Here is an 8,087-nt window from a genome sequence, read left to right as displayed (position 1 = left end):
GTCAGGCGGTTCGAGAATGTAACTTGTATACGTAGTAGGTATATTATTATTAGTCTGTGATGTAACTTATAATAAAGCAAACCAATGAATATTGGTTGATAGTTAATTCTTGAGGTATACCTACTGTATGTTATGTGGTATGTTATATATGTAGAACTTTATATCATTTTACCGAAGTTGTGCACGTCCTTGGTCATGACGAGAATTTTGTTTTACATTTAAATAAAATTATAAATCTTATTTACTTTAATTTTTGACTTTTAAAAACTTGCTCTATCTATCAGGTAGCTACCCTGAAATTTTCATTTTATTAATCATAAGGCTTCAATCGAAAAATTTAAATCTAAATAGGTGAAAATTAAAATAAAAATAACTCCGAAAATACGAAACATACATGGGCTTGATTCGGATAACCCTCTAGGTCCTCTACCTCCTGGCTTCAGTATCTACTTCTTGGGACACCCTGTACCTTGTGCTATAAAATAAAAAAATCCAAAACTTACCTACTCCATCATTCAATTTTCCGATAAAATAATAAAAATTAGATACTTACTATTAAAATAAGGTGGGCATTTTCACAAAAATGTATACCCCCCTGATTTTCAACTGTCCCTCGAATTCATTAAATTCTATATAATGAAGTAGTTGCCAGAATTATTTATATATGTTATCAAAGTGATTATACGTATACAATATTTTGTTTTTTTAACAAAAACTATGACAAAATCTAAAATAAAGTTAAGTTAATTATAAATAACAATCGAAAAATGGGTAATTTTACGCTGTCCCCTGCTTACTCTTACGCGTTTATTACATTATTTCTTAACTTTCTTGTAAGAAAGGTACCATCTTTTAAGGTTTTATTTGGTCCAGGATAATCAGTTACTGTGATAATAGTTAAAATATAATAACCTTATATAACAAAATAAAAGATAAAAAAATAAAAAAGAAAATCAAAAAAATTGTCCTTCCCGGAACATTCAGTTGTGTCACCGATTTTCTAAAAAGAAAATTACTGTGGTTCAAATAGTTTTGCATTACTGTCAACACCATAGCTACTGCTATGCAACTTATCAGGTTAGAAGCCGTCAGGGTCAAAAAACTGCTTAGAAGGAGTGCACGCGTGTTTGCAAGCCGCAGGGACCAAATTCTTCATTCAGGTATGTGACCATATTTTGGCTTATTTCTATCTATTTATCTTGTAGTATTTAGTTAATTTTGTTTTAAATGTTTTTATATGTAAGTTGATCAAAAGTTTTGATGAATATAAGTGTTGTGGTTATATTTTAAACCGTTTTTATTACTAGAGGATTATCAAATGTGACTTCCGCTGTGTGACTATTTGAGCGGTCACATATACGCTGAACGAAAAGTCACAACATGCCTGAACACATAAAGCAATGTTTACATGGCGATTTTCTTGAGCTATAAAAATATTTTTCTAAGACATTTTTGACTGAGTAGGAAACTACGGCAAAAAGTAGATTTCAAAAATAAAAATTATTTCCCCATACAAATCGCAACAGCTGATTGATCATTTTGCATGAGGAAGTAAAATTTTTTTTTGAGGAAAAAAAAAAGAAGCATTATGCAGAAAAAGAAACAAAATAAGCCAGCAGAACTAAGAATCTAGACAATGTGCCTTGTATAACAACGAAAGATAATAATGGAACAAAAATTAATTTTTTTCACGATATTTTTCATTGGTTTTTTTTTTATTTACAGATTAACCTTCGTGTTTGCAGCGTCCACTGAAACAAGATTTTTTTTATCAAATATGGTGATTGAGATTATTTAAGGGTAATAATAAACGAATCACGAAGACTGATTATCGACTGATTAATTTGATTAGTGCCAATATAAAACATAAAAGAGACTTCTTATTCTTGAATCTTGATAGTAATTTACCCTTTAGATAAATAATAATAATGTGATGGCTTAAGCCCGAACTGATTGTGATAATTTAGTTTGAAGTTAAGTTAAGTCTATAATTATATTTATTATGTGTGCCTGCGTACTTTTTTTTCGCCATGTAAACGCACCCTTTCCCTTTTTAGGTATTCGGTTGTGTGACTGTCCCTATATTACGGAGCTGAATTTTTTAAATATTTCAGTAGATTTTACATTTAATGCCCTTCAAATCAGTCTCTTTAATGGAGAATAATACATAAGTGTAATATTTGTTGCCTTTTCTCTAAAAAAGTATCTAACATTTTAAATGTAAAGATAATAATGACAGTTGAAGTACCAGAGTCACAATACTGAATATACTATTGTTTTTTTTAATTAGCTTAGATCCAAAAGTTGGGAATAGTGAGTGTTTAAAATATACAAAATAACGATTTTAAGTTAATAAATAAACAATATCTAAAAATTCTTATATTTTGCACTGTTTTTCCAGCTACTGAATATAGTCACACAACTGATATAAAATTGCGAGACTTTCCATTGTGTCCTATTATTTTTACAGTTTTCTCATTTTAAACCCATCATATTATATGTTTTCTTGAAGTATATTGAATTTTCGTTTTAAAGAGACCAAAAAAAGTTTAAAATATAATACTATCAAAAAAAATATATTTTTCAAGGAGGGGGTACATTTTTGTGAAAATGCCCAGGTATTAAATATTTATATTTTATGTTTGTGCACATTTTGTTATTAGGTACTAATTATATTTCGTAAGTAATATTTTAATTGTTACAAAATAAATTGAATGGATTCATGTCAATATTACTTTAAAATTTGAAAAAAATAATGCATTTATTTTTATTCACATACTAAATGCCATCTATTGTTACAGAATGGTACTACGTTCACATTAATAACATTGAAGTGCGTCATATTTAGTTTTAGCGCCACATCTGTCGTAGTAGTACATGCACTGTTCCATAGATGGCGCTTTATTCAAAAGAACTCACTACAAAAACATATAGCTTTCCGCCCGCAACTACGCTCACGTGGTTTACTAAATTATGTATTTCGTGAATTTTCGAAAAGGAGGAAATATAAATTTTTTAACGACCTAATTTTTTGTTTTTCATTTAATTAGGTAGGTAAATTAAATTGGTTTTCCCGAGATTAAAGGAAGTTCCTAAATTTACAACTTCAGCAGCAGCATGTAGAAATTTATACGAAAATGCTTTTGAAATCTTCATTATAATTCATTTTTGTATCTGACACAATCTAACACCTCAATTATACATCAATCAAGCTACTTATCTATGTTTATATATTTTTTTGGATATCTAAAGTGTCTACTGTTAGAATGGGAGTTGCACGCTATACTTTCATGAAATTATATCGACACTCGAACTCCAATCGTATATTGAAAGATAAAAAAACAAATCACTTTGAACATCAAATAAATCACGAAAACAAATATTTCGTTCTGCCCTTTTTGAAACTATTCTACTATGAATTTACGCTTCCTGTTCGCTGACGCGCGCGCCGTGACCAATCCGCCGAATGAAGACGTCATAAAATAATGACGGCATTACTTTCCGACGTCATTATTTCGGTGACAACCCTCGACCAAACTATCTATTAGACGAGAATGTTACCAGCCAAAACTATACTCAATCACCTACACTAAAGACTTCAATTGCTTTGGCGCTATGTTGAAGTAGGGGCGGTGCAAATGTAACGATAGCAGGGAGCAGGGTTGTCAAAGCGTAGTAATAAATATAGTTGGTCTTTCAGCGAGAGCAGCGCGGCTTAATGATCTGTGCGTAATGCGCTTGAAACATAACTTCCGGAGTGTTTTGTCGTAAAAAAGTCGCCGGCGCGGAAGTCGCCACGTGCCCTCGGCCTAATGTCGCTTTTTAGAAAATTATTTCGCATAATAGACCATGTAGACGATAAAGAATGGATAAAAGATAATATACGGGTACCCATATAATATCATCATCGGTCTTAAATGATAATTCGGTATTTATTTTAAATAAGTAAAATTCAATGACACATATTAAGATATGACGTAGGTATATTTACCTATTAATAGTAGAAAACATAGGATCTTACAAACCTTATTTGATTTTATTTCATGTGTAATAATTGAAATGGTACCTACTCCGTACTATGATGAGCGTTTAACACAAAAAACTTTATCTACTATAAGTAATTATAAAAATTTGCTCTGTAATTTTCCGAGTAACAAGTTACATATTTATTATTTACGTGCAATTACATTACATATCTACATTAAAAGATTTTTCATATTAGCAATGGCCAACGAAGATGTAATAAATAAACATTGATATCAATAAAAATACAATTCCAATGGATAGAGTAGCTGTTGATCTTTGACGTTAAATTTGGATCAATTCGTTATAAGGTTATAAAATTGTGTGACTCAATCTCAACACAAACCTTAAAAATTATATTTTTATACGTATATAATATAGGGATAAAAATGACGTACAATTTTATAGTGACTAGGTATATCATAGAGTACAAACAAGGTACAAACATATTTTTAACTATTCTTCAGGTGGTAATATAGATAAAATCGAATGCGCTGCGGGTTCTAGCCAGTTAGCCACCATTAAAGATCTCATCAAAATAGACAAATAAATGTTGATCCATCTGCTGCGAGTTGTTCGAGGCTCTGCAATGTTAATCAGGTGTTAATTAACAAGGATCAATCATTAAAATAGTACGTATTCGGTTTTTGTTCATATTTTCGATACGCTCAAAAGTTATGCAACGAACAAGAAAATAATTCATTAAAATATTTATTTATTTATTTATTAACTCTTTATTGCACAAAAGTCTTATAAAATAAAAGTACAACAAAACCATTCAAAAATGTACAAATGGCGGCCTTATGACTCAAAGCCATCTCTGCCAGGCAACCTTCATAATACAATATCAATATTATTATACGTTGTTTGTTTTTGTTTGTTTAAATTACACTCAGTGTCCAAATATGTAACCTAGAGCTATCAGCAAGCCAACGACCGTGTATTATTATGATATGTCTGAATTATTAATGTCGCGTAGGATATACGAGTATATTATTATGTTGTAGGATATGTTGTAAAGAAATATTCATTTATTGTATTGTCGACGTTCCAAAAATGTTTACTTATTCATCAAAAATCAATAAAAAATGTTCGGTGTTTAATTATAGGAACAAATAATAAATATACTGAAATAAAACTGCTACATTTCTATAAAAATTATAACATTACTACTTATTTATATAAATCACTGTAAAAGTACATACTAAATATAATATTTTTTGAAACTATGAACTGTGAATACCTAAAAATAAGGCATATAATATAGTATTAGAATGCAACTTGATTAAAATTTTAAATCAAATTAATATATTGGTAGTTTAAATAATCAAATAAAAATAAATTAGGAAAGTGATGGGCGTTGATAAATCCTCCGAACAATGCAATAGCGCAATTCTAACGAGCGACGCACCACGGACCCCACGCGGCACCACGCGGCACCACGCGGCACGCGGCGGTGACATGCCTGCGACATTAATTAGTCATGTAGCTCTTAACTCACTGAACTGTAATAAGTACTCTAAATATTTACGATTCGCTAATGTTGGTGTTAAATTATAACACACGTCAACAAGCGTGTGAAAGTTGCTATAGAGCGCTTATTCGGGCATTAAAAATCTTTCAGGCGCCCGCGCTATCAACGATTCTTGACCAGGAAGAGATGATGGTTTGAATTCTGTAGAACACAAAGAAAAACTCTCGAGTCACGTTTACCATTTTTTTTTAAATCCTAAATTATTAAATTAATGATTATTATAATATCTGTTTATTATCGACATCCTGTACCTATAGTTTAAATTGGTTAAGTATTGATTGGCAGAGAATAGCAGCTGCTTTTGTATTGCCATGGCTCTGAGATCGTAACGAATTATTTCGATAAGTATTCTTTAATATTTTTCTACGTTTGTTTGTTTGCAAATTTAAGTGCCGGATGTTGCAATATTTATTTACTACAAGTTTTCTTTCAAATGTCGCAACCTTTTTGCACCTGGCTGTGGTTTTTACAGTAGCGTGATGGGACAAAGCGTACCTACTCGTATACCTACAGTCTACTACACCACAGCATTGTTTAGTGCCGCAAGGTGTTAAATTTATTGTAGATACTCACTTGACATTTTTTTCATAAAAACGACTTTAGAAAGTTAGGTAATTTCCTAATAACTTTTTAATTCAAATTCAAAATTTATTTATTTTTCACAAAATTTTTCAAACTATTTCATAAAATGTAAATCAACCAGTGACCTCCGTCGCCTTTGCTTATTTTTAACAATATAATTTGTATAATATAAGAGACAGCAATTATTACAGTAAGTACTTACAATATTTAAATTTTAAACTAAGCAAAAGTTTTTTTTATAATAAGCAAAAAGTAATTTCGCCAGAATATCGCATGCACGTCAGTAACAAGCCGTAGCGATTGGTAATATTATAATACATCCTAGAGATACTTTTAAACAGACAAAAATGGAAGTTTCCATCGTGGTAAGGAAACAGAGACGAGGGCAGTGCTGGGTGTACATTGTATACATGTGTATCGACAGGAGACGATGAAAAACTATCCCCATCGAAATTCAGTGAATTAAACATTTCCACTGTCCGATTTGGAGCGCGCCCGCGACTCGACGCGGCAAAAACCCGCCTTCGATGTTAGTAACGGCCAAATTTTTTGACCTTAACCTTAATACGACGCATAAAAAATCAATTTACGGCAAACAACCTTTGCTTACGAAATGTCTCTTTAGTCCCAGAAAATGAAGATACTAAGTTAAAGGCTCTGATATTAGATAATACCTCCCACTATCATTTAAATTGCATGAAAGCTGTGAATGAAGGAATGTTTTTCTTTTTCTGGAATGCATCTCGAGTGTGCACTAAAAGCTGCATCTTTTCAGCTTGAGACCCGATTCTATTACAATTTCTGGTAAACATTTAAACATTCTGGAATCGCTCCGGTATGCAAACCATTTATAATTACCGGGTGTAAAAATGATCGCAATTCCGAAATGCCTGCCCTGAAGCCAATAAACAGTTGGAATTTATAGCAAAAGTTGCGTCGTCACTTCGTTTTCGATTTTTTTGTATCCCAAAGACATTCAGTAAATGCCTGTTGCTTATTAGTTAATGGGTGAATTAATATTCTTTGTTTGCTTAGTTATACACAAACATCTGTCCGAGTTTGTTAGTGATACGATTATTCATATACGGAGAAAAACTGCATATTAATTAAGATAAAGTTAATTGTGTTTTTATTAAAAATGTAAAGGTCTGTGTACGCTGTACTGGCAATATTTGCTCATTATTTTGTTTTATCACAATATTAATTAACCTGTTAAGGATCGACATCGTATCGGATATTTATTTTTTTGTATTAAAATATCGTTTATAAAATTTTTACAAATGTCTATAGATATAAATAAGGAATCGTTAAGGAGTGTTTTTTCTACAATTATTTGCAATATTTTTATCGTTCCACCTGAGTTGTATTTGTTAAGTTGGTTTTTATTAAAAAATACTTGACTAATATAAATTGTGTAAGTTGTACAGATAATGAGGAATGCTGTTATCGTGTTTAAAGCTTAAAGAATTCTAATAAATTATTACTGGACAGGATAATTACGTTTGTTCATGTAAGTAATATTGTGAAGTACCTAAATGTGGACTATTATATATTTTTAAACAATAGAGTTATACAATCTAAAATTAAAATGAATTTGTTATTGTGCGATCGAATATTGTCCTCACATCACAATGCTTTTTTAACTAAACCACACAATATAATATAAAACTATTGTAATTTGTAAACTTATATCTTCTTTACATATAAAAATAAATCTCTATTTCCCTTGGTTATGGCATATCACATGAACAGCTGGACCGATTTTGACAATTATTTCTTTTTTAAGGATCTTATCAAAGAAAAACTTGAGATATTATTGCCAAAAATTAATAAAATTCAGAAAACTTAACTACTATACATATAAAAGACAGGACAACGTCTGTCGGGTCAGCTAGTCGAATTTGTTATATTTTAAACTCGAGTTCTGCGTCCTTTCACATTTGCTCAA

The 8,087-nt window shown here is 30.8% G+C and overlaps 1 long non-coding RNA gene across 1 annotated transcript in view; it reads left to right on the top strand.

Moving 5' to 3' along the window:
- The window catches only part of LOC149484961 (uncharacterized), a 208,542-nt gene that overhangs the window by 51,554 nt on the left and 148,901 nt on the right, over positions 1-8,087 (top strand). The window lies entirely within an intron of this gene.

Source organism: Colias philodice, chromosome 11 (genome assembly GCF_061535455.1).
Source record: "Colias philodice isolate Cphi_HAF_F1 chromosome 11, ilColPhil1 Martin Lab GWU primary, whole genome shotgun sequence".
Classification (NCBI taxonomy): domain Eukaryota; kingdom Metazoa; phylum Arthropoda; class Insecta; order Lepidoptera; family Pieridae; genus Colias; species Colias philodice.
The sequence above is the reverse complement of the archived record's forward strand: the minus strand, read 5'-3'. Positions and strand labels throughout refer to the sequence as shown.